General features: G+C 47.4%; 1 protein-coding gene across 2 annotated transcripts in view; it reads left to right on the plus strand.

The window, feature by feature from the left end:
- The first annotated feature begins 12,339 nt into the window (after nt 1-12,339).
- ZNF205 (zinc finger protein 205) overlaps nt 12,340-27,487 on the plus strand; it is a 30,548-nt gene continuing 15,400 nt past the window's right edge. Inside the window, exon 1 of one of the 2 annotated variants that reach the window (XM_080681303.1) lies at nt 12,340-12,734. The gene's annotated coding sequence lies outside the window, so the exon portion shown is untranslated. The remainder of the gene's footprint in view (nt 12,735-27,487) is intronic. The other variant, XM_080681302.1, reaches the window with a different exon arrangement.

Genomic DNA, 27,487 nt, shown 5'->3' on the forward strand with positions numbered 1-27,487 from the left:
GGAACATCGTCACTGTCAAGGTCACCGAAGGATGAACGCACAACGCCCAAAGGGGTAAAGAATTATGAATTTATTAGGTCATCTGGGAAACCAGATGGGCTGAACCCCAAAATGGCACCAGCACTCAGGGACTGGGAGTCAGCGATTCTAAAGGACTCTAGGCGGGCATTTTCTGGACGGGTCCTGAGGGGAAAGATAATGGTCTTAGCAAGTGGAATGTGGTCTTAGCAAGTGCTAAGCAAAAGGGAATGTCTGGCCCTAACCAGTTTGGCTCAGTGGATAAAGCATCGTCCCAGGTTTGATTCCGATCAAGGGCATGTTCCTTGGTTGCAGGCACATACCCAGTAGGGAGTTTGCAGGAGGCAGCTGATCGATGTTTCTCTCTCATTGATGTTTCTGACTCTCTATCCCTTTCCCTTCCTCTCTGTAAAAAATAAAATATATATATATGGAATGTCTGTTGTGATCTAAAGGTCAGTTCCCAGGAGAGAGGGGTCTTCATTCAATTATTCCATCAGATCTAACAGGCACGTACACCTAATCAAGGCATAAACCTGGGTTGTGGGTTCAATCCCTAGTCAGGGTGCGGGTGGAAGGCAACCAATCAATGGTTCTCTCTCATATCCATGTTTTTCTCTCTCTCCCTTCCTCTCTCTAAAAAATTCAAGTAAAAAAACTTCCCATGGGAGGGGGAGACAGGCCAAGAATGCCTGATGGGTAGGAAAAAGAAGTTGGGGGACACACTGACAATCCAGCTTTGGGTTTAGAGGATTGTAAGTGGTTAGGGGCCCCCAGCTGATAACCTGACTTAGCTACTGGCAGATTTCGTTTCACCTGCTAGCATTTCCCATTTGAATTAGTTACCAACATTCCAAAAGTTTTCCATAATCATCCAGAAGCTGGGACTTTAAATGTTATTCAATCTTTATTAATTTCAAGAGCCACATATGGCTAGAGGATACTATATTGGACAGCACAGATTAGGGTCCACTCCAGAGCAGAAGAAATTCCTGGGTGAGGTTCCTTGGCTCTACCCATGGCTGGCTGTGACAGAGCCACCTCCTCTCACACCCACACCACTCCTGGCCTTTCTGGGGTGGGGAGACTCTCCCCAGGCCTGTTTCCATCCATCTAGCCTGCCTTTGAAAGTGCTGGGGTGGGGGGAGGGAGAAAGCCACCAGTGTGACAGTCAGGAGCGTAATAGATGTCTTTAAGGTAAATGTAAAAAAGAAAGAAAGAGGAGCCCTAGCCAGTTTGGCTCAGTGAGGAGAGCTTTGGCCCACAGACTGAAGGATCCTGGCTTTGATTCTGGTCAAGGGCATGTACCATGCTTGAAGCTCCTCCCTGGCCTGGGCCCTGGTCGAGGCATGTGCAGGAGGCAACCAATCGATGTGTTTCTCTATGTTTCCCTCTCTCTAAAAATCAGTAAAAAAATATTCTTGGGTGAGGATTTAAAAAAAAGAAGAAAGAAAGAAGAAGGCTGTTTTAGGGCAGGCCTCTGTGGTGGCCATGGGGCAGCACAGACGCTGGGGGCAATGCTGTGCCTGCTGGTGGCACTGTGGGGTTGAAGTCCCAGCCCTGTAGCCCTGTCAGCAGAGGCACACTGGTTGACAGCAGAGGAGAGGAACCAAGTTATACTTGACCTTACAGCAGCAGGACGGTCAGAATTAAATGAGAGATGCCATCTACAAAGAGTTCTTCAAAAATTTCAATCAGGCATTTGGCTTCCTGTCTCGAGTTGCCCTACAAGCAGAAAAAAAATCAATCACTGGGAATGGTTCAATGTATACAAAAAAGTCCAAGTCACTCTCACCTCACATGGCGGTGGTGGACTGACCAAAAGAGGCGTGAAACTGGCCAAGTTTATTGAAAAAGCAGCTGCTTCGGTGTGATTTCTCCCAAAATGCATATAAAATCTTATAAACCTCTTAGGTGTAATATATTTTGAAGACAATTTATATGAACAATTTAAGCTGTAAATTTAGTTCACCTTTATGCCACATTTTGTAAAATTAATGCTTAAGTACAAAATGATTTTTTAAAAAAGGCTTTTACTTGGGGCATTTTGAAATACATTCCTGAGGCCAGGAAGAAATACTTCTGGGGAAGGGAAGAACTAATGCAGGGTTAACCTGCGCCAGAGGGAGGTGGTGTGGGCCGGGGCAAGGGTGGGTGAGGCCAGGACCTCCCCTGCAAGCCCGGCCTGCCAGGAGGCCAGGGAGAGGCCTGCAAGACAAGCCTGCTAGTACAGGGTCTCCCGGGAGTGGGTTCTCAGGTGGCGTATCAGGTGGGAGTTGCGGCTAAAGCTGCGGCCACACTGTGTGCAGGAGTAGGGCCTGGCCCCTGTGTGCACCAGCATGTGACGCAGCAGGTTGCAGCTGCGGCTGAAGCTCTTGCCGCACTCCAGGCACTCTTGGGGGGGCTCGGCCTGCCCGGATGCCAGGTCCCCTGTCCCTGCATGGGTAGCCAGGTGCCGCTGCAGGTGGGCATTGCGCCGGAAGCTCCGGCCGCACGTCTTGCAGCTGTAGGGCCGTTCACCCGTGTGGCTGCGGCGGTGGCGTGCCAAGTTGGAGCTATTGCGGAAGCGGTGGCCACAGGTGTCACAGGCATGGGGTTTCTCCCCGGTATGGATGCGCTGGTGGCGCGCCAGATGGGCGCTCTGGCTGAAGCCCTCCCCACACTCGCTACAGCGGCAGGGCTTCTCGCCAGTGTGGCTGCGCCTGTGGCGGGCGAGGTCCTGCGTCTGGCTGAAGGTCTTGCCACACTGCGCACAACGGTAGGGCCTCTGGCCGCCGTGGGTGAGGAGGTGGCGGGCGAGGCTAGCTCTGCGCACAAAGCGCTTTCCACACTGTGGGCAGCCGTAGGGCTTCTCGCCCGTGTGCACTCGCTGGTGGCAGACTAGCTGGGTGCTCTGGCTGAACCTGCGGCCGCACACCTGGCAAGAGAACGGCCGCTCGCCCGTGTGCACTCGCAGGTGGGCCGCCAGGTGCTCACTGCGCCGGAAAGCCTTGCCGCACTCGCTGCACACATAGGGCCTGCGCTCAGGGGCTGGGCGCTGGCTGGCTGAGCCCTCGGAGCACTGGTGGCTCTTGTCTTTGGCATGAATCCGCAGGTGACGCTTGAGGCTGGAGCGACGCTTGAAGGTTTGGCCGCAATGTGAGCACAGCACAATGGTCAGCTCTGCCTCTTTGGTCTTGGTCTCCGGGGCACAGGGGCCCTTTTGGTCCTGGGCGTGCGCCAGCAGGTGCTGCAGAAGGCTGGTCCGGCTCTGGAAGCCCTGGCCGCATTCGGCGCACAAGAAGGCGGGCTCTGAGTGTGTCTGCAGATGCTTGTTCAGATGTGAGCTCTGGCGGAAGCGGTGGCTGCAGAGATGGCAGGCATGCGGCCGCTCATCGGTGTGCGTGCGCATGTGCAGCTTGAGGATGGAGTTGCGGCCGAAGGTCTTCCCGCAGCAAAGGCACTGGAAGGACCGCCTGCCCGGGTGAGACCGCAGCAGGTGCCCTTCCAGGCGGGCCAGCTTCGTGAAACTCACCCCACATTCTGTGCAGATGAACTTTGTCTCTGGCTCTGATTGGGGGGCCGCTTCAGCCACTTTGCCCTCAGCAAGAACGTCACTCTTGCTGTCGGAGGACTCTCCTCTGCGGGAGCTGCTCACCGCAGGGCCCTGCCCGAGTGACTGCTCATGGGCCTCTCCTGCCGTCCCTGGACTATCTTGAGACTCTGCTGCGATAACAGCAGACCAGGCAACCCCTTTGGGATCTTCTTTAAACTCCTCGTCTGGGATTCTGTTTCTAAATCCTGTAAAAGGAGCAAAAAACAGGAGTGATCAGGCCTATTCCAAGGGGCTCCTAGGAATCGCCAGAACCTCATTGCCTGGGAACAGAAAGAAACCCAGGATCCTGTAAAGCTGATGGGTGGGCAGAGGGTGTGGGGTAAATACAAGTAACAAACCATTTACTACTGTAACTGTTTGATAGTGTGCAATTCTACTCCATTAGATATACTGGTATTCACAATGTTGTGCAACTGTCACCACTATCCAGTGTCAGAACTTGGTCATTCCCCCAAATGGAAACTCCATACCTATTAGCAAACACTCCCATGACTACCTAATATACACATATATATTTCAGAGAGAGGAAGGGAGAGGGAGACAGATAGAAACATCAGTGATGAGAAAGAATCATTGATCCGTTGCCTCCTGCACTCCCCCTACTGGGGATCGAGCTCCCAACCTGGGCATGTGCCCTTAACCGGAATCAAACCCGGGACCCTTCAGTCCACAGGTGGATGCTCTATCCACTGAACCAAACTACCTATTTTTAAAACTCAGAGTTAGCCCTAACCGGTTTGGCTCAGTGGATAGAGTGTCGGCCTGCGGACTGAAGGGTCCCAGGTTCGATTCTGGTCAAGGGCATGTATCTTGGTTGCGGGCACATCCCCAGTAGGAGGTGTGCAAGAGGCAGCTGAATCAATGTTTCTCTCATCGATGTTTCTAACTCTCTATACCTCTCCTTTCCTCTCTGTAAAAAATCAATAAAATATATATTTTTTAAAAAATTCAGAGTTAGCCCTGGTAGTGTGACTCAATTGGTCATCCCTTGCTCCGCAAGGTTGCCGGTTCAATTCCCAGTCAGGGCACACGCGGGGTTGCAGGCTGGATCCCAGGTAGGAGGTGTGCAGGAGGCAGCCCATCGATGTCACGTTGATGTTTTCCCCTCTCTCTCCCTCTTCCCCTCTAAAAACATCAATAAAAATATTTATGAAGAATAAATAAAGCCCAGAGTTAAAGAGGTTGATGATTAGACCAGACACAATGAGCCTTTGAATATATACAGGGTGGGGGCACAAGTAGGTTTACAGTTGTTTGTATGGAAAACAATAATTAATAAATGATAACATAAGAATAAACTCTGTTTCATGTACTCACTTTTTAAAAGAGTAAACCTACTTTAAAAAATATTTTTTATTGATTTCAGAGAGGAAGGGAAAGGGAGAGAGAGATAGAAACATCAATGATGATAGAGAATCATTGATTGGCTGGCTGCCTCCTGCACGCCCCAAACTGGAGATGGAGCCTGCAACCCACCCGGGCGTGTGCCCTGACCAGGAATCAAACCAGTAACCTCCTGGTTCAACCACTGGGCCTCCCTGGCAGGACTGTAACCCTACTTTTGCTCCACCATATATATGATCTCTTCATCAAAATAGCCCATGTTTAGCCAAAAAGGTTCAAGTATCAGGTAGGGCGTCTGGAGCTTCAGGAATCACATCCCAACAAAAAGAAAGAGGCTTCAGGGTTTGTAAGCCCTGGAAGGGGCTCTTACCCAGAGGGTACACAGGCCACGCCTTCTTCACGGGGACATCTTCAAAGGTCAAGGACTCCTGTAACAAAAGGAGGGGCAGAAACCCTCAGTGAGTAAGGAACAGGGCCCTAGGGCCTGAGGGGATTGAAAAGCTTACTAGGCTTAAATTCAAAGACATGGACTTGCTAAAACTGCAGAGGCAATGAACATTTGGGACAGAAGAACATCCTGGAGTGAGGGGACCAGTCCAACTCACCAGAACAGCTGCCAGCTCCTGATCACGGGAGTTCTCTTCAGACCACAGCTCAGGGCCCTGGGGGGCTGACAGCATCGGGGGAGAAAGAGCTGTGAGAAGCCAGCCTTATCCACCATGAGGCTGAGGACATGCACCTGTTGCTAAGTCTCTGAGACTTCTTGGCTCTCACCCACTCATGCCAATTAGGGGCTGCCCACCCCTGTCCCCACCTGGCCTCCCAGCTACCACCTTCCTTGGGCATCAGCTCCTCACCACTATCTTGCAGGGCCTGGAATGTCCTCTTGGGACCTGGGCTCAGTGGCTGCTTTGAACTTGGGGGATGTCTCCAGGCCTCCTGCTCAGCAGGCTTGGAGGGCCCTGGCTGGGATGGCAGGAGTTCCGTTGATGATTCCAGGGCTGGAGGCTTTTCTGAGGGCACTTCCTTTTTGGGGCTATGGATAGAGACCTGGGAAGGATCCCCGTGTTCTTCCACGGCAATGTCTGCACGGGGACAATTCTTGCCAGCATTAAAACTAAAATCCTGTTCAAAACAAATCCATGTTAGGCAACAGACAGGGTGGTAACCCATGTCCTACTAACTCCTAAGACACGAAACCAAAGAAAGAAGCGAGTCAGATGGGGGAGAAATGAGGAGGTTAAGGAGGAATTGGCACAGGGAGGAAAGTGGGGTGCTCAGTGATTTCTTAATGGGGCCATGAAGTCCCTCTTTCCCACCAGCTGTCCAGCCCATCGAGCTGCCACCCACTTACCAGTGGCCCCACATCAATGGACTCCCTCTGGACACCCTCCAGCAGCAGCACCACCTCCTCGCCATCCCTGAGCTGCTGGCCCTTGAGCCGGGCCAGGATGTGTGGGGGCAGCACACTCAGGAACTGCTCCAGCACCAGCAGCTCCAGGATCTGCTTCTTGGTGTGCAGTGCTGGCCGCAGCCAGTGGCTGCAGAGCTCCCGGAGCCGGCTCAACGATGCCCTGGGCCCCATGTCCTCCTGATACTGGAAGCATCTGAAGAGCTGGTGAGCCACTTCGGGCCGGAGCCTGAGCTCTGGCCGCCTGGGATCCTCCTGGCCAGCGGCCTCCTCCTCCTCCAGTTTTACTGCACTGAGCTGCTCTGGCTCCCTCTCAGCCGGGACAGTTTCCACAAGCATCCTTCACCTTCGGGGACACCTCACCACAGTCACTCCCACTCTTGAGTCTCTCTCCCTTTCTGCTCCCACACCTGTGGTAAGAGATGAAAAAGAAAAAAGAGAGCGGGAGAGAGAGCGAGAGAGATGCCTAAAGATGTGGCTTCCAGAGGAATCGTCTCTTGCACTGGTCATGGGAATGGCTCAGCCAGACCAATGCACCAAAAGGCAGAGAAAACGGACAGTTCTGTATTACCATCCTCTCTGCAGCAGTTAGAACTCCGCCTCACTTTACCCCAGTGGTCAAAGTTGGCGGCTTTCCCTGCCTCTTGATGTAATGCCCAGGGGAGTACCTGGCAGTACTGAGGATGGGTCCTTACCAACTATGTTCCATCGCAATCCAATCCGTTCTTCAGACCCAACTCTCAGTATAAAGGGCATTGTAGGGCATAAGAAGTCAAATGATCCCTCAAGGAAAAATTGAATAAAGCCTAAAGACAGGATATTCCCGGAAACAGATGGCCCAGGTTCTTTAGTCTGTTATAAAAAGTAAGTACCTGCCGAAACCGGTTTGGCTTAGTGGATAGAGCGTCGGCCTGCGGACTCAAGGGTCCCAGGTTCGATTCCGGTCAAGGGCATGTACTGTGGTTGCGGGCACATCCCCAGTGGGGGGTGTGCAGGAGGCAGCTGATCGATGTTTCTCTCTCATCGATGTTTCTAGCTCTCTATCCCTCTCCCTTCCTCTCTGTAAAATATCAATAAAATATATTAAAAAAAAAAAAAGTAAGTACCTGTAGGGGCAAATTGCTCGAGACTAACACCCCTTGCAACCAAATCATGAAACTTGATTGGATTCTGATTTTTTAAAAATATATTTTTTATTGATTTCAGAGAGGAAGGGAGAGGTAGAGAGAGATAAAACATCAATGATGAGAGATAATCATTGATCAGCTGCCTTCTGCATGCCCCCTACTGGGGATTGAGCCCACAACCTGGGCACGTGCCCTTGACTGGAATGGAACCCAGGACCCTCCAATCTGCAGGCCTCGCTCTATCCACTTAGCCAAACCAGCTAGGGCTGGATTCTGATTTTTTAAATATTCTTTTTCTAATTGGTTTTAGAGAGAGAGAAAGGGATAGGGAGAGAAAGAAACATCGACACATCAACATCAATAAGTTGCCTCCTGCATGCCCCCTGCTGGGGATCAAGCCCTGGAACCCAGGGGAAACTCAGGCATGTGCCCTGACTGGGAATCGAACCTGCAACCTCTTGGTGCATGGGTTGACTCTCAACCACTGAGTGACACTGGACAGGCCGGACTGGGGCCAGGGATGGAGCCTGCAACCAAGATACATGCCCTTGACTGGAATCAAACCCAAGACCCTTCAGTCCTCAGGCCGACGCCCTAACCACTGAACAAACTGGCCAGGGCTGGATTCTAATGTTTTTAGAAAGGCTCGCAAAGATACTTCAGGAAACTTGAACATGGATGGGGCACTAGATGATACGGAAGATGAATTTCTGAGATGGAATTTCAGTTTTGTGGCATGCAGGAAATGCCTTTATTCTCAGCTGTTGAAGGGTTTGGAAGTGAAGGGGGCATGAGGGTTCAACCAAATTTATGGGCCAACAAAGAGCTGGGATGGGTCTCCAGGTGAGAGATCAGCTTACAGCTTACAGGAGCTTGTGACAGACGGGTCCCCAAGGCAGGCCAAAACTGCCTTGCCTGTTTCAGAGGCCTGTAGTGGGTGTGTCCTTGGGAGCTGGGTTATGGGCAGGAGAGGCAGTTTTCTTCCCTTTCTTTTTTTTACATTTTGGATTCTTCCTTGGTCTATCCCTCTGGGAGGAATCCATCCTGAGTCGGCCGGCAATAAAGTGTTTCTAACTGGCCACCAGGGGGTACTGGATCCATGCGACTGACTGACAATGCGCCCCCTCTCCTGGCAAGCCCCAAAGGGTTCTGTGGGGCTACTCAATCTTTTTTGTGGGGGTAGCCCAGCTACCAAAGTGGGAGCTGCCCCACGTTCAGCCCTGCTCACAGAGGGGACTCAATTTAGTCCTTCAGCACAACCCAGTACATACCTGTACTTTTGTTAGAGCTTTGGGGCACTTCTATATTTTAACTTGGGCAGAAATTATTCTATGGATATTAAAACCCAAGTCCAAATCTCTTTCTGCCATCCATGCTGTCCAGCCTCAGGGTTAAAAATGAGCTTCTCCCAAACCTGTCTCCCCACCCCCACCCCATGGACATCCAGGCAGGGGGATCAGAAGAAAGACATCAGCACCACTTTCCACCACCTAAAGGGAGTAGATGGTAGGTGTGCATATTCTCATCCCATTATTACTGGGTAATAATACAAATGAGCACAGATAACAGTTGGTCCCATGTTATGGCTGAGGACACCAATGCCCAGAGGTACAGACCAAGAAGGTAACTCAACCCTGGCCATGGAGCCAGGGAGAAGTCAGTTTGGTGCAGAGCTTTGAACAATATGTTGAGCCCTCTTGATATGGGACTCAGGGGCCAAGGGGCTGAGGGTTCTGTAAACCTCCTTTTCAGGTGGGGTGAGTGGGGTGTGAACTGGTAGAACAGAAAGAATCTGGGTTTTTAAAAGCCTGGTCCTACACTTCCTGCCTCAGAGAAGAGGAGAAAGGAGAGGGGAGAGGCCTACATCCTGACCACCTGACCAGGCCTGCCCCTCTCTCCGGCCTCCCCCACCCTCCGTCCTACATCTCTCCAGCTTCCCTCCCCTTCCCCCACTCTCCTGCTTCTCTTCAGTCTTTCCCCTTCCCTCCATAATCTCCCCTTCTTCCCCCTCCTCCCTCCAGCACTTCCCCAGACTCTCCAGCATCTCAGTTTCCCCTCAGCCTCTCCAACTTCCATTCTTCCCTGCACTATGTCATCTGGGGCTTTTCCTTTTATTGCTGGCTCCTCTACCCATTGTCCCCTCGCTTGTGGAACTCCACAGCACAGCAGCCACGTGTCTCTCCCCCTCCAGTGTCACTCTGTGCCACAATTTTGTTTGAGTGTATTTCTTCCCTTGGCCTGAGAGTAGGAACTGTTTCTTTTTGTGTTTTGTTTTGTTTAATTGATTTTAGAGAGAGGAAGGGAGGAGAGAGAAAAGTACCAATGTGAGAGAGAAAGCAGCCCCTACCAGGGATTTTATCCACAACCTGGGTATGTGCCCTGACCAGGAATCAAACCTGCTACCCTTCCGTGCACAGGACAACACTCCGGACCAACTGAGCCACAAACTGGCTCTTGTTCAGTAACTGTTCACCAGCACTTGCAGTGACTTCAATGCTTGTTAATAGAAATAACAAAATGAGATTATAATGGCTACCTTGCAGTTGTAATTTTTGAGGAATGCATGCAAAATGATACAGAAAAGGTCTTTGATAAATATTCAAAAAAATGGGGTTTTGTTCCAGTGTGTTTTGGTAGCAAGAGCAAAATAATTAGAGAAACAATCACGTGCAATCAGGAACCCTGTATTAACAGGGTGCCTAGCTATAAGGGTTGCTGAATCCCACTCCGGCCCCTGGGGTAAATTTGACAAATGCAAAGACTGTGTCCAAACAGGATAGGTAAACTGGTCAAGGTCACCCCAGGCGGAGACAAGATTTGCTGAAATTGACCGCCAAGCAAAAGCCCAGAAACAGAAAAGGACCCGGGTTCCCTCCTGCCCTCAATTTAGCAGAACATCATAATGTGAATCAGAAAAAATAAAGGTATTCCGAATTCCAGCCTTCAGGCCTACATACCCAGGGTGCCGGAACCTCCAGGTGAGGTCTCACCAAAAGGTTTGAAAGAAGTGGAATTCAAGGGAAATTGGCCTTTGAGTCCCTCCGTGCCTCGCCCCCTCCCCTAGCCAGAGCACACAAAAGCTTTGCTAATATGCACATCATCTGTGGGGGTTGGGCTGGGTGAGGGGGAAGACTCGGCAGCCATCCTCTAGTATTTGACCATCTTAATTTGGAGCCCAGAGTCAGGGAGGCAAGAGCTGGACCAGCCCAGAGCGGAGTTGGCCATGAAAGCCTCCCAGACAACAGGAGAACACAGAGCAGGAGTCCTTGGCCAGGAACTCGACCTTTCTCCCTGGACACAGTTGGCAGGAGTGGCTTGTCTTTGTTGGCTGGGCTCCCTTCCTAGTGCTAAACTGAGTTGGTAAGACCGCTCGGTCCTCCTGGGGGCAGCGAGTACAGCAAGCCCATGTCATAGCAAGTCTTGTAACCTCCCTGATGCCCCATCAACACAGGTCCACTGATCTGGTTGGCACTGGGCCCTTCCCCAGCATGGACCACCCACACCCTCTCAAGACTTTCTTCCAGCCACCTAATCCCCCATCAAGGCCTGGAACACCCACCCTCCCAACTCCCGGTCGCCCCACCCTCCACCAGTTTTCTCTCCAAGCTGCTATGATCTCTTACATTTGTCCTGGCAGCCTGCACCCCAGGCATCCCTGCAACTTACCACTCGGTCCCCACTCCAGAGACAGAGGTGCTGGGGTTCTCTGAGGACTGTAGAACCAGTCAGGCTCGGCCAGCCTGGGGAAGGACTCAAGGAAAATGGAACAGGAAGTTCCCAGCCCTAGCCCCAGCCCCAGCCAGGTGATGAGGGGGCATCCTAGAGTTAACCCTTAACCTCCCAGTTTGGGAGCTGGGTGGAGAGAAGGCAGGGCAGGGCCAGAGAAATAAAGACAAAGAGGCTAATCCAGATTCCAACCCCAAACTGCTTATGAGTCTAACTACCCCTCCAAGTAAGAACTACCCCCCTCCTAGTCAAGACTGGTCCTGTGCCCCTTGGGGTCTGTCAGCCTGTACTTTGGGATGAGGGGGACACAAGAGGTGCCATTTAAAAATGCCTGCTGTGGCCCAAGCCAGTTTGACTCAGTGGATAGAGCATTGGCCTGCCCTGACCGGTTTGGTTCAGTGGATAGAGCGTCGGCCTGCGGACTGAAGGGTCCCAGGTTCGATTCCAGTCAAGGGCATGTATGTGCCTTGGTTGCCAGCACATCCCCAGTAGGAGGTGTGCAGGAGGTAGCTGATTGATGTTTCTCTCTCATCGATGTTTCTAACTCTCTGTCCCTCTCTCTTCCTCTCTGTAAAAAATCAATAATATATATATATTTTTTAAAAAAAGTAGAGCGTTGGCCTGCATACCAAAGGGTCCCAGGTTCGATTCCCGTCAAGGGTACGTACATTGGTTGCAGGCTCCTCCCCGGCCTGGGCCCAGGAGACAACCAATCGATGTGTTTCTCTGTCTTTCCCTCTCTCTAAAAATCATTGGAAAAAATATCCTTGGGTGAGGATTAAATAAATAATAAATTAATTGATAAATAAAAATGCCTGCTGTGTGCTGGGCTTTTTGCTAGGCATTTTCATTCATGCAGCAAATCTTTGCCAAGAGCAGGCACAGCTGTAGGTGCTACTGGTCACAGAGGTAAGCAGGACCTGAGCGCAGGGGCTTACACACCAGGGTGCAGGAACAAACAGTGATGGGTGCTAGAAAGAAAATAGAATAGGACTATGTAATGGGGGAGGGGAGGGCGCCAGCAACACTGCCACCTAAAATCCTCCCAAGAATCCTGCCAGGTGGCTTTTGACCCCAGCCTTACCAATGACAGAGCAGGGGCTCCCGGGAGGGGAAGTGACCTCACCTCTGACTCAAACTTCTTTGTTCTAAGCGGCCTTTTGGTTGTGCTTTTGGAAGGTGCACCCCCATGGCACCACCTGTCCTGGAGACCCGGGGCCACCTCCATGGTGGCTGGAGGCTGGAGATTGGCAGCCCCTGGGTCCAGGGCCGTGGGGGCCAGACCCTGCGCTCGCTCTGGCTTCCTTGCAGGCTCGTTGTCTTCCTGTACTGAGCACTAGGCTGCTCTGGTTCCTTTATTTGTCTGGCGTGGGCTTCACGGGACCACAAGCCCCCTGCCCACAGGGCTGTTTCCCTTGTCTGCTCGGCATCCTCCTCTCCTAGCCCAGCGCCTGGCACGTTTCAGACGGACGAGATGGCTGAGAAGCAGCCCGCGGGCCCACAGTACTCCGAGGTTTGCTGCGCCCCCCCACCCCGGGCTCCCCACCGTGCGACTCCTCCCCGGGTTCACAATCCCTCCACCCCCACCCCGCTGCTGCGGCCCGCCCCGGGCAGGAGTGGTTTGTCTTTATTGGCTGGGCCCTCCTCTTAGTGCTGAGCCGAGTGGATGAGGCCGGTCAGTCCTGGGGGCAGTGGGTGCAGCAAGGCCACGTCCTATAAGTCCTGCAACCTCTCTGCGGGGGCGGGGCGGAGGCTTCTCCCGCAGACCCAGACCCGGGCTCCTCTACCGATCCCCAGGGCTGCTGCCCCTGCTCCTAGACCCCATGGCTGTTGCCTTGAGGACGTGGCCTTGTACCTGACCCCTGGGAGTGGGTGTGGCTGGACCCGAACTGCAGGAACATGGCCTGTCTGGTTAAGGATCCGACCTGGCTGTCTCCGGGCGCTGGACCGAGAGTGAGCGCCTGGGGGAGCTGGCTGGGAATGCAGCAGGAAGATTCGGGGTTCCGATTCAGGCGCACACCTTTCCTGGAAATACGTTAGAAAAGCAGAGACCTGCTTGACCCAACTACCAGAAATGGCCAGACAGAAAGGCCTGGAGTGAGACAAGACCGACACTAGCTTTTGGCCTTCGTCCCTAAACCTCCACCAGCTTATGGGCTTTGCCTAATATCCCAGCTCCTGGCTCAGCACGTACTTGAACCATTCATTCATTCGGAAAATACTTGCTTCCCTAATGTGTGTCGGGCAAGGTCCCCACCCCAGGGATGAGGGCTCAGTGGACAGACAAGTGCTGCCTCCATGAGGCTTTAGGTCCCTAAAGCAGGATTCCTTTTTATTTATCTTATTAACAGAAGTTACTTTGCAGGGAAGAAGTGTTTAATGAACATTTAGTTCTCTTCAAATGCGTCCTGATCTTTGAAAATACATCCCCCTCTCCCAGAGTGTTATCCATGAACAAACAAAAATTCTTGTTAAGTTGCTGGATTACTTATCTTTAGTAAGTGATAAACACATCCCCAAAGGACTTTTAATATTCACCTACCTATTTGGGGTATATTTCAGTATCTCCTAAAATTATCTTGAAAATGCAAACCTCAACTATTCTACTTGTTACCTTAGAATTTTTGGAAGTAATTGGTATCTTAACACACACACACACACACACACACACACACACACACACACAACTTACCATTTATTTATTAAATGTGGAAAAAAATTAATTCTAATATCAGCCAGGTCAGCAGAAGTACCTAACAGGATGACTGACAGGGTCTTCATCTTTCCTCCCATCTCTTCAGAAATTTCAAAAGAAAAACAAATTTTCCTGTATTTTCAATTTATATAGAATTCCTCCATTTAGAATAATTCAGTGCAAAGGGAGAACTTCTCCAACACTGGGAAGAATTACTATTAAAAGCCCTATGATTGCGAAGCCCGTGTGGCTCAATGGTTGAATGTTGACCTATGATCCAGGAGATCATGGTTAGATTCCCCGTCAGGGCACAAGCCTGGGTTGCGGTTTCAGGCTCCATCCGCAGTAGGGGGCAGCCAATCAGCGATCCTCATCATTGATGTTTCCATCTCTCTCTCCCTCTTCCTTCCTCTTTGAAATCAATAATATATATTTTAAAGCCCTTTGATCCCTGAATAGCCTCTGGTTAATCCCGTGGCCTAAGTGTGTCCCTAAACTGCATTAAGCCTTGGCTGTGCTGCTAAGTGGTTAGAGTGTTGGCCCATGCACTGAAGGTTCTTGGATTCCCAGTCAAGGGCATGTACCTGGTTTGCAGGTTCCATCCCCAGCCCTGGTCAGGTGTGTGTGGAAGGCAACCAATTGATGTGTCTTTCTCACATCGATGTTCCTCTCTCTCTCTCTCTCTCTCTCTCTCTCTCTCTCTCTCCCTCCCCTCCATCCCTTCCTCCCTTCCACTCTCTCTAAAAATCAATGGAAAAAATAGCTTGGGTGAGGATTAACCAAAAAATATATATATATATTGTCGGTTCAATTCCAGGACAGGTCATATGCCTGGGTTGTGGGCTCAATCCCCAATAGGCGGTGTGCAGGACATGGCTGGTTGATGTATCAATGTTTCTCTCCCTTCCTCTCTCTCTAAAAATCAATAAAAGCTTAAAAAATAAACTTTATAACTTTATTAATAATTAATAATTATTTTTATAATATCTTTTCCTGAAGCTGTAACCCCAGCATTTTCCTCTGGGCAGTCACAATCTTGAAGGAGTAATTGCACGGTGTTTATGGCATAGCCAGACCCCTCACTGAGGGCCAGCCCTGGTACAGAAGTGTTGGGGATATTGACAGGAACACGAGATGAGCCTTGGCCTGTCCCAGTCTTTCTTTCTTTCTTTCTTTCTTTCTTTCTTTCTTTCTTTCTTTCTTTCTTTCTTTCTTCCTTCCTTCCTTCCTTCCTTCCTTCCTTCCTTCCTTCCTTTCTTTCTTTCTTTCTTTCTTTCTTTCTTTCCTTTTTAATATATTTTATTGATTTTTTACAGAGAGGGAGAGGAATAGAGTTGGAAACATCGATGAGAGAGAAACATCAATCAGCTGCCTCCTGCACACCCCCTACTAGGGATGTGCCTGCAACCAAGGTACATGCCCTTGACTGGAATCGAACCTGGGACCCTTCAGTCCCCAGGCCGATGCTCTATCCACTGAGTCAAACCGGTTAGGGCCCAGTCTTTCTTCAGTATGTGCAAATTATCTGTCCCTCAAGCTTTTCATTTCCTTGTCACACATTGGCAGGAAGTCTGGATCTAAAGGCCTGAGCTGAAGTCTCAGCTTTGCCATTTGCTGGCAAGCCATTTAATTGACTCCTTTTACTCTGCTGCTCCAAGCTCTTCCATGGCTTCCCATTGTACTTAGAACTACTAGTAGACCCAGACCACTCACCCTGGGGGCCCATCCAAGGCCGCTTCCTACCATGGATCTCATCTAACTCCCTCTTTTCTTTTGCCTGACACATTCCAGTCATCACCTTTCAATTCCTGAACAGGCCTATCGGATCCTTCCTCCCCGACCTGGCCTGGATGGATGCTTTCACCAACATCCCCACTTGGCCAGTTCCTCTTCATTCTTAAATTTCAGTCTCCTTGGGAAGACTGCTTCTGTTTGCTCTTTGAAAAGTATTCTCTCTCTGCACTTTCATTTCCTTCATAGCACTTGTTACAGTGTGGAAGTCACTTACGGCTTTTTTGTTTATTCGTCTGTCTTCCCCGCTGGACTGTAAGCCATAGACCATGTCTTTGCTTCCCAGCTTGACCTCTCAGTGGATTTGAACTTTCATCTTCCTTAGAACTTTATTGATTTCTATAATTCATACTCTTCTATTTTTTCTTTCTTTCTATACTTCTCCAGTGTCTCCTCTCAGTCTCCTTCACCAACTTTTCTCTCTTTACCTGACCACTACTGGCATCCTATAAGGCCACTGGCTTAGTCTTCTCACTTCATTTCCTCCCAGCCACCAGTGATTCCTGCCTGTTGTTATTCACACCCTAGTGGAATCCACTCCCCTTGAAGGTGGGCTGGACTTAGTTATTGCTTTTTAAAAAAATTATTATGTTTATTTATTTATTTATTTTACATGCACTAAACATTAATATTTTAAGAAAAATTATCTTAAATATAATAATACATGCAATTATTCAAGAAAAACTCGTAAATATAATAATACTAGAGGCCCAGTGCACAGAATTCGTGCACTCGGGATGGGGGGGGTGTTCCCTCAGCGCAGCCTGTGCCCTCTCTCAGTCCAGAAGCCCTCGGGAGATGTCCAACTGACAGCTTAGGCCCGCTCCCCAAAGCTATCAGTCGGACATCCTTAGTGCTGTCATGCCGACTTCTGGCAGCTCCTGCGTTGAGCATCTGACCCCTGGTGGTCAGTGCATGTCATAGTGACTGGTTGTTCCGCGACCAGGCCGAAACCAGCTTTCAGACATTCCCTGAGGGGTCCCAGATTGCGAGAGGGCGCAGACCAGGCTGAGGGATCCCACCGGTGCATGATCGGGCCGGGGAGGGACTCAGGAGGTTGGCCAGATGGGGAGGGGCCGCAGGAGGGCTCCAGGGTGTGTTCGGCCCCTCTTGCTCAGTCTGGATCAGCCGGACCCCAGCAGCAAGCTAACCTACTGGTTGGAGCATCTGCCCCCTGGTGGTCAGTGCACATCATAGCAAGCAGTTGAGGGAACTTAGCATATTATTAGCATACTAGAGGCCCGGTGCACAAAATTCGTGCATGGGGGGGGCGTGTCCCTCAGCCCAGCCTGCACCCTCTTCAATCTGGGACCCCTCGAGGGATGTCTGACTGCCCGTTTAGGCCCAATCCCGGTGGGATCGGGCCTAAACGGGCAGTCAGACATCCCTCTCACAATCCAGGACTGCTGGATCCCAACTGCTCACCTGCCTGCCCTCCTGATTGCCCCTAACCCAGCCGTGGGCAAACTACGGCCCGCGGGCTGGATCCGGCTGTTCTATCGGTTCTCTTGCTCTCCCCTCCGCTCCTTTACTTTGAATTTATATTTGTTCACACAAACACTCCATCCATGCTTTTGTTCCGGCCCTCCGGTCCAGTTTAAGAACCCATTGTGGCCCTCGAGTCAAAAAGTTTGCCCACCCCTGCCCTAACCGCTTCTGCCTGCCAGCCTGATCACCCCCTAACCACTCCCCTGCCAGCCTGATTGATGACTAACTGCTCCCCTGCCAGCTTGATTGCCCCTAACTGCCCTCCCCTACAGGCCTGGTCACCCTCAACTGCTCTCCCCTGCAGGCCTGGGTCCCCCCCAACTTCCCTCCCCTGCAGGCCTGGTCCCCCCAACTGCCCTCCCCTGCAGGCCTGGGTCCCTCCCAACTGCCTTTCCCTGCAGGCCTGGTCACCCCCAACTTCCCTCCTCTGCCAGCCTGGTCACCCCTAACTGCCCTCCCCTGCAGGCTTGATCGCCCCCAACTGCCCTCCCTTGCAGGTCTGGTCCCTCCCAACTGCCTTCCCTTGCTGGCCATCTTGTGTTGGCCATCTTGTGTCTCCATGGGGGCAGGATCTTTGACCACATGGGGGCAGCCATCTTGTATGTTGGAGTGATGGGTAATTTGCATATTACTCTTTTATTAGATAGGATTACGCTTTGAATGGTTGAACAGCCAACTGGACGATCAGACACTTATTATTAGGCTTTTATCATATAGGATTACATGCAATAAACATTAATATTTCAAGAATAAAAGGATTTAAGTGTAATAATATTACCAAAACTGTACTATCATAGTATGATATCACAAAAGTTGTATGAAATATTAAAAATCTGCAAATAACAGGGTTACTTCTATTATATTCTAAAATATTATTTTCCCCCCTCTGGCTCTATTTTTGTTCATCAGTTTATGTTGTTCATTATATTCCACAAATGAGCGAGATCGTGTGATAGTTCTCTTTCTCTGACTGGCTTATTTTATTTAGCATGATCCTCTCCAGGTCCATCCATGCTGTTGCAAATGGTAAGAGTTCCTTTTTTACAGCAGCATAGTATTCCATTGTATAGATCAGCCTTGGGCAAACTATGGCCCGCGGGCTGGATCCGGCTGTTCTATCCGGTTCTCTTGCTCTCCCCTCCGCTCCTTTACTTTGAATTTATATTAGTTCACACAAACACTCCATCCATGCTTTTGTTCCGGCCCTCCGGTCCAGTTTAAGAACCCATTGTGGCCCTCGAGTCAAAAAGTTTGCCCACCCCTGGTATAGATGTACCACAGTTTTCTAATCCACTTATCTGCTGATGGGCACTTAGGCTGTTTCCAAATCTTAGCTATTGTAAATTTGCTGCTATGAACATAGGGGTGCATATATCCTTTCTGATTGGTGTTTCTGATTTCTTTGGATATATTCCTAAAAGTGGGATTATTGGGTCAAATGGGAGTTCCATTTTTAATTTTTTGAGGAAACTCCATACTGTTTCCACAGTGGTTGCACCAGTCTGCATTCCCACCAGCAGTGCATGAGGGTTCCTTTTTCTTTGCATCCTCGCCAGCACTTATCATTGCTGATTTGTTGATGATAGCCATTCTTACAGGAGTGAGATGGCACCTCATTGTCGTTTTGATTTGCATCTCTTGTATGATTGGTGACTTTGAGCATGTTTCAGATATCTCTTGGCCTTCTTTACATCCTCTTTTGAAAAGTGTCTATTTAGGTCCTTTACCCATTTTTTGATTGGATTTGTTCATCTTCCTTTTGTTAAGTAGTATGAGTTCCCTGTAAATTTTGGAGATTAAACTCTTATTAGAGATAACGTTGGCAAATATGTTCTCCCATGCAGTGGGATTTCTTGTTTTGTTGGTGGTTTCTTTTGCTGTGCAGAAGCTTTTTATTTTGACGTGGTTCCATTTGTTTATTTTTCTTTGGTTTCCATTGCCCCAGGAGCTGTATCAGTAAAGATATTGCTACAACATATGTCTGTTATTTTGCTGCCTATGGATTCTTCTAAGATTTTTATGGTTTCCTGTCTTACATTTAAGTCCGTTATCCATTTTGAGTTTATTTTTGTGTATGGTGTAAGTTAGTGGTCTAGTTTCATTTTTTTTTTTTGCATTATCTGTCCAATTTCAACATCATTTATTGAAAAGACTGTCTTGACTCCATTGTGTGCTCTTGTGTCCTTTGTCAAATATTGAGCATAATGGCTTGGGTCTATTTCTGGGTTCTCTGTTTGGTTCCATTGGTCTATATGTCTGTTCTTGTGCCAATACCAGACAGTTTTGAGAACAGTGGCTTTATAATATAGCTTGATTTCTGGTATTGTGATCCCTCCAACTTTGTTCTTCTTTCTCAGAATTGCTGTAGCTATTCGGGGTCTTTTTTTATTCCAGATGAATTTTTGGACAGTTTTGTTCTAGGTCTGTGAAATATTCTGTTGGTATCTTAATGGGGATTGCATTGAAAATATAGATTGATTTGAGTAGTATGGACATTTTAGTGATGTTGATTCTACCAATCCATGAACACGATATATGCTTCCATTTGTTTATGTCTTCCTCTATCTCTTTTTTCAACGTCCTATAGTTTTCTGAGTACAGGTCTTTTACCTCCTTAGTTAAGTTTATTCTTAGGTATCTTATTTTTTATTTTTTATTTTTTATTTTTTGCAATGGTAAAGGGGCTTGTTTGTTTAGTTTCTCTTTCTGTGAGTTTATTATCTATTATATAAAAGGCCCATGCCATCACGCCATTATGACCAAACGAGCAGTGGCTCTTGCGGCAGGCGGGAAAGGGCATGAGCTATTAGCGGCAGAGAGCTATGAGCAGCAGAGGGTGGGGAAGCAAGCTACCAGCGGCGATGGGCAGGGCGGTCAGCTGAGGCAAGCGGAAGTGAGCTACTTGTGCACGATTTTGTGCATGCTGGGCCTCTAGTTGGTGTGTAAAAAAGCCATAGATTTCTGGGTGTTAATTTTGTATCCTGTTACATTGCCAAATTCATTTATTAAGTCTAGTAGTTTTTTGATGGAGTCCTTGGGGTTTTCTTTTATATATATATATATATATATATATATATATATATATATATATATGTATATATATATATATATATATATATGTATATATGTATATATGTATATATGTATATATATATATATAGTTGATTTTTTACAGAGAGGAATGGAGAGGGATAGAGAGTCAGAAACATCGATGGGAGAGAAATACAGATCAGCTGCCTCCTGCACACCTCCTACTGGGGATGTGCCCACAACCAAGGTACATGCCCTTGACTGGAATCGATCTTGGGACCTTTCAGTCTGCAGGCCGACGCTCTACCCACTGAGCAAAACCAGTTAGGGCGCCTTGGGGGTTTCTATGTACAATATCATGTCATCTGCAAATAAGGACAGTTTTACTTCTTCTTTTACAATTTGGATGCCTTTTATTTCTTCTTCTTGTCTGATTGCTATGGCTAGCATTTTCAGTACTATGTTGAACAGGCGTGGTGAAAGTGGGCATCCCTGTCTTGTTCCTGTTCTTAGGGGAAATGGTTTTAGTTTTTGCCCACTGAGTATGATGTTGGCTGTAGGTTGGTCAAATATGGCCTTTATCATGTTGAGATATGCTCCCTCTATTCCAACTTTGCTGAGAGTTTTTACCAGAAATGGCTGTTGGATTTTGTCAAATGCTTTTTCTGCATCTGTTGATATGATCAGGTGATTTTTGTCTTTCAATTTGTTTATGTGATTTATCACGTTTGTTGATTTGTGAATATTGTACCAGCCTTGCATCCCAGGAATAAGTTCCACTTGATCATGGTGTATGATCTTTTTAATATATTGCTGGATGCTATGTGCTAATATTTAGTTGAGGATTTTAGTATCTATGTTCATCAGGGATATTGGCCTGTAATTCTCTTTCTTTGTAGTGTATTTATCTGGTTTTGGAATTAGGATAAAGCTGTCCTCATAAAAAGAGTTTGGAAGTGTTCCTTCCTCTTGGATTTTCTGAAATAGTTTGAGGAATATAGGTGTTAGTTCTTCTTTGAATGTTTGGAGAAACTCCCCTGTAAAGCCATCCGGACCTGGGCTTTTGTTTGGTGGGAGTTTTTTTAAATTATTGCTCCTATTTCATCAGTGATTATTGGCCTTTTTAGGTTTTTTTATTCTTCCTGATTCAGTTTTGGGATATTTTTCTAGAAATTTGTCTAGTGCATCCACATTGTCCAGCTTGTTGGCATATAGTTGTTCAGAGTATTTTCTTACAACCCTTTTTATTTCTGTGGTGTCCATGGTTACTTCTTCATTTTCGTTTCTGATTTTATTTGGGTCCTCTCTCTTTGTTTCTTGATGAGTCTGGCTAATGGCTTATCAATTTTGTTTATCCTTTCAAAGAGCCAGCTCTTGGTTTCATTAATTTTTTGTATTTTTTTTTTAGTCGATGTTATTTATTTCTGCTGTAATCTTTATTATTTCCTTCCTTCTACTTACTCTGGGCTTTTCTTATTGTTTTCTTTATAGTTTTTTAAGTTGTAGGGTTAAATAGTTTATTGCTGATTTTTCTTTTTCTTTCTTCCTTCCTTTTTTTCTTCCTTTCTCTCTCTCTCTCTCTCTTTTTCTTTCTCTCTCTCTTTCTGAGCTATGCCTGTAATGCTTTGAACTTCCCTCTCAGGACTGCTTTTGTTGTGTCCCAGAGACTTTGGATTGTTGTGTGTTCATTTTCATTTGTTTCCAGGAAGTTTTTTATTTCTTTCTTGGTCTCATTGGTAACCCATTCATTGTTTAATAACATGCTATTTAGCCTCCATGTGTTTGAATGTTTTTGGGTGTTTTTACTGTAGTTGATTTCTAATTTCATTTCACTGTGATCTGAGAAGATGCTTGATATGATTTCAATCTTCTTGAACTAGTAGAGATTTGTTTTGTGTCCTAACATGTGATCTTTGTGAATGATCTATGTGCACTTGAGAAGAATGTATATTCTGCTGTGTTGGGATGAAATGTTCTATAAATGTCTATTAAACCCATCTGATCCAGTGTGTCCTTTATAGTCTCTGTTTCCTTGTTAAGTTTTTGTTTGGAAGATCTGTCCAGTGAAGTGAGAGGGGTGTTAAAGTTCCCTACTATGACTATATTGTTGTCAATCTCTCTGCTAAAGTACTCTAGAAGTTTTTAAAATATATTTAGTTGCACCTATATTGGGTGCATACGTTTACCAGGGTTATATCCTCTTGCTGGATTGATCCCTTTAGTATTATGTAGTGGTCTTTGTTGTCTCTTGTGATGGCCTTCATTTTATTTTATTTTATTTTTTGGGGGGGGAGTTATTTATTTTTATTTTTTAATAAATCTTTATTGTTCAGATTATTACAGGTGTTCCTCTTTTTCCCCCCCAATAGCTCCCCTCCACCTGATTCCTCACCCCACCCCATGCCCTTACCCCCGCCACTGTCTTCATCCATAGGTGTAAGATTTTTGTCCAATCTCTTCCCGCACCCCTCACATCCCCTTCCCCCTGAGAATTGTCAGTCCACTCCCTTTCTATGTCCCTGATTCTATTATATTCACCAGTCCATTCTGTTCTTCAGATTTTTTATTCACTTGATTTTTAGATTCACTTGTTGGTAGGTATGTATTTGATGTCATTTTGTTGTTCATAATTTTTATCTTTACCTTTTTCTTCTTCTTCCTCTTCTTAAAGAATACCCTTCAGCATTTCATGTAATCCTGGTTTGGTGGTGATGAACTCCTTTAGCTTTTTCTTGTCTGTGAAGCTCTTTATCTGACCTTCAACTCTGAATGATAGCTTTGCTGGGTAGAGTAATCTTGGTTGTAGGTTCTTGCTGTTCATCACTTTGAATATTTCTTGCCACTCCCTTCTGGCCTGCATAGTTTCTGCTGAGAAATCAGCTAACAGTTGTATGGGTACTCCCTTGTAGGTAACTAACCGTTTTTCTCTTGCTGCTTTCAAGATTCTCTCTTTGTCTTTTGCCCTTGGCATTTTAATTATGATGTGTCTTGGTGTGGTCCTCTTTGGATTCCTCTTGTATGGGGTTCTGTGCGCTTCCTGAACTTGTAAGTCTATTTCTTTCACCAGGTAGGGAAAGTTTTCTGTCATTATTTCTTCTAATAGGTTTTCAATATTTTGCTCTCTCTCTTCTTCTGGCACCCCAAAAATTCGGATGTTGGTACACTTAAAGTTGTCCCAGAGGCTCCTTACACCATCTTCATATTTTTGGATTCTTTTTTCTTTTTGTTTTTCTGGTTGGGTGTTTTTTGTTTCCTCATATTTCAGATCTTTGGTTTGATTCTTGGGTTACGTTGATCTACAGTTGAGTTTCTGTATATTCTTTATTTTAGACAGTGTATGCTTAATTTCTGACTGGTCCATTTTCATTTTTTTTGGCATTCTCATTAAGATCCTTAAAGGTCTCACTAAGTTCCTCAGCGGTTTTTAGAAGATTGTTGAGTAACCTTATAAATGTGGTTCTGAACTCTATGTCATCCAATAGTTTGCTTCCCTCCATTTCTTTCATTTGTAACATGTTTCTTTGTCTCCGCATTTTGCTGCTTTTCTGTGTTGATGGAGTGGCTTTGTGTGGTAGGTGACCTATAGGAGCCAGTAGCTCAGCCTCCCCAATCACCTGAGGTGGACGCTCTTTGTACACCCCTTTGTGGGCTGAGTGCAAAGTCTTGGTGTAGTTAAGCCTTGATTGCTGTTGGTACACTGGGAGGAATTGACCTCCAGGCCAATTGGCTGTGAGGACCCGCTGTGTCTATAATGGAAGAACTGCTGCGCTGGAGACATGCTTATGGTGCAGGACTTGTTTCAGTGGGGCTTTGGTGCTCACTGAGTCTGCCTCTTGAATGTGTCACTTATGGATGTGAGGAGTTGAAATCTGGTATCTCACACTGACCACTAGGTATACTGGCTTCTGGATCTCCAATGGGGTGCAGGTCAGCTACACCTGCACCCCACTGAGGCCACCCAGCAGGAGCTACAGTGAGAACTACAGTTTTCTCCTCTTTGCTTGGGGTTTGGAGGTTTTGGAGCTGTCTGACCCGGGCTGCAAGTTTGCTAGGTTAAGCTGCGATAGGGCAGGCCATGCATATGCTAAAGCCGCTGCTTGGAGCTTGGGTGGGTTTGTAGGTTGTGCGGGGCGGGGTCTCAGGGCGTGACTAGGCTAGGGCGTGGCAAACAGCGATGGCTGCCAGTAAGCCGGCTCTGCGTCTCCGACCGTGTCCTCCGACCGCTTCCCCGCGTCCCGCACCCCAGCGCAGTAAACAATTATTCCTGCGTGCAGCCCTGCAAGCAAGCCACCCTCACTTTCCGACCCGATGGCAGACAGTCCAGCTTCTCCCCATAGGAGTTTGGGTCCCCCGCGTCTCCCCAGAAACTGGAGTTTGGAGTAATCAGGAGCTTGTCTCCCTTTGGGTTGAAAAAAGCAGCGCTCCCAGTCGCCGTCACCAGCCCGATTCGCGTGCCTTCGTACCTCAGCTTTTCAGCGCTTGTGCACGTCTCAATGCTCTTTTCTCGTTCCTTCTAGTTGTAGAACTTCCACTCAGCCAGCTTTCCCATGGTTCTGGGTGATAGACGTTTTGTCTTTTAGTTGTAGTTTTGAAATTGTTGTGTGAGGCAGCAGTTTAGGTGTTTACCTATGCTGCCATCTTGGATCCTCCTCTGTGATGGCCTTAATTTTAAAGTCTATTTTGTCAGATATGAGTATTGCTACTCCAGCTTTTTTTTTCTTTTCCAGTTGCATGGAAAATTTCTTTCCATCCCTTCACTTTCATCCTGTGTGTGTCTTTTGTTTAGAAGTGGGTCTCTTGTAGACAATATATAGTTAGGTCATCTTTTTATATCCATTCAGCCACCCTATGCCTTTTGATTGGAGCATTCAATCCATTTACATTTAGGGTTATTATTGAGAGGTACTTTTATTATAGCCATTTTAATTCTGTATGACTAGGTTTCTCTCTCTGTTTCTTCTTCTCAGCAATCCCTTACAGCAGCAGTCGCCAACCAGTGGTCTGTGAGATCTGAAAGGTTGGCAACCACTAGTTTAAGGAACCCTTTGGAGTAGTGGTCGCCAACCAGTGGTCCGCAGACCACTGGTAGTCCGTGAGGTCCGAAAGGTTGGGGACTGCTACCTTACAGCAATCCCTTTAGCATTTCTTGTAATGCTGGCTTGGTGGTGATGAACTCCTTTAGCCTTTTTTTTTTTTTGGTCTGGGAAGCTCTTTATTTGACTGTCTATTTTGAATGACAGCCTTGATGAATATAGTAATCTTGGTCTCAGATCCTTGCTTTCCATTACCTTGAGTACTTCGTGACATTCCCTTCTGGCCTGTAGAGTTTCTGATGAGAAATCAGGTGTCAGCCTTATGGGAGGGGAACTCCTTTGTAGGTAACAGTTTGTTTTTTTTGTGTTTTTTTTCTATTGCTGCCTTTAAGATTCTCTCTTTGTCTTTAATTTTTGGCATTTTAATTATGATGTGTCTGGGCATGGGTCTGTTTGGGTTCTTCTTGTTTGGGGTTTTCTGTGCTTCCTGAACTTGTGTGGCATTTTCCTTTACAAGGTTAGGGAAGTTTTCTGCCATTATTTCTTCAAACACCTTCTCTATCCCTTTCTCCCTTTCTGCCTCTTCTGGCACACCTGCTATGCTAATATTGTTACAGTTCACATTGTCCCACAGCTCCCTTAAGCTGTCCTCCTGTTTTTTAATTGTTTTTCCTTTTTGGTTCTCTGATTGAGTGATATTTTCAACTCTGTCTTCTAATTCACTGATTCGATCCTCAGCTTCCCCTAATCTGCTGTGTATTCCTTCCAATGTGTTCTTTATTTGTGTTATGCCATTCTTTATCTCAGACTATTCTTTATTCATATTTACTATATCTTTTTTCATACTGTTGAGCATTTTTACCATCATTACTCTGAACTCTGTTTCAGATCAATTTCTTATCTCTGCTTCATTTATTTCTTCTTCTGGAGAATTTTCTAGTTCTTTCATTTGGGGGTTCTTTCTTTGTCTCCTCATTTTGGTTGTCTGTTTGGGTTTGTGACTATGTTTTAGGTAGATCCTCTACACCAGTGGTCGCCAATGGACCGCCGGTGGTCTGTGAGGTTTGAAAAGTTGGCAACCGCTGGTTTAAGAAAATCTTTGTAGGGGCGGTCACCAACCAGTGGTCCATGGGTGGTCCGTGAAGTCTGAAAGGTTGGCAATCATTGCTCTACACTTCTCAATCTTTGGTGCAGGACAGTGTTAGAGGCTGTTTCTGACAAATTGGATCAGGCAAAGACTCAAAGCCTCTAGAAACTGCCTCTGTCTACAGACTAATAGGATTCTGACTTGAATTGCCCCCAGGCAATGGCCCTCAGGTGGAGCAAGAGTTTTTCAACAGGGTGGGGCAATTGCTTCTGCCTGGAGGCTAATTGTTACTTTTAATCTCTTAAGTGGCCTTGTTTTCCAATAAGATGTGTTGACTGTCTTCCCCCCAGGCAAGGCAAGTGTCTATGTGGGAAAGATGTCCTCCACTGAGGGAATGACTCAGTCCAGGAAACTTGGGGTGTCTGTCTTCTGAGCTTTATCCCCCCAAGTCCCCAGTCCTGGGTTCTGCTCTCACAGCTCCAGTCCACTTCACTCTTCCTTTGCCAGAGCACAAGGTGCATGGCTCCACAGGGAATTTTTATGCATTAGCCCTTCAAGAAGGTGCCGGAACTTTCAGCTGCCACTCCCTGGCAGACAGCACGCTACTGCTTTTCACAGCTAGATGTTATGTGGGTACCCTCCTCCGATTTGGTGCTCCTTGCTGGGGAGCCTAGCTTGTTGGGATTAGATCCCAGAGTTCTCAGTGGCACCCTCTCACAGCTGAGATATCTCTCCAGGACTTCAGTTACTGTCTGTGGGCGCCTGGCCAGCCCTTTCGTGCCTCTGCCCCTCCTACCAGTCTCTATGCAGTCTCCACCTTTAGTCCTCAGGTATCAGGGTTCTCTCCCGTGAGTTTTCCGTTGATTACTCATGAAGACTTTCCATATTTTAGTTGTAATTCCAGCTTGTTCCTGGGAGCATGTCCGTGCAGCATCCACCTATGCTGCTGCCATTTTTAATCTCAGTTACTGCTTCTAATAAACAGAATCCAGTCTGGTTAGTGATGGAGTGTCACCTCTGAGATTAGGTTGTAAACAGAATGTGGTTTCTCTTGGGGACCTTCATGTGCACACTTTCACTCTCTTGCTTGCTATCCCTGGAAGAAGCAATGTCTGTGGAGAGGTCCATGTAGTGAGAGATCA

Source organism: Plecotus auritus (assembly GCF_963455305.1).
Source record: "Plecotus auritus genome assembly, chromosome: 7".
Lineage (NCBI taxonomy): Eukaryota > Metazoa > Chordata > Mammalia > Chiroptera > Vespertilionidae > Plecotus > Plecotus auritus.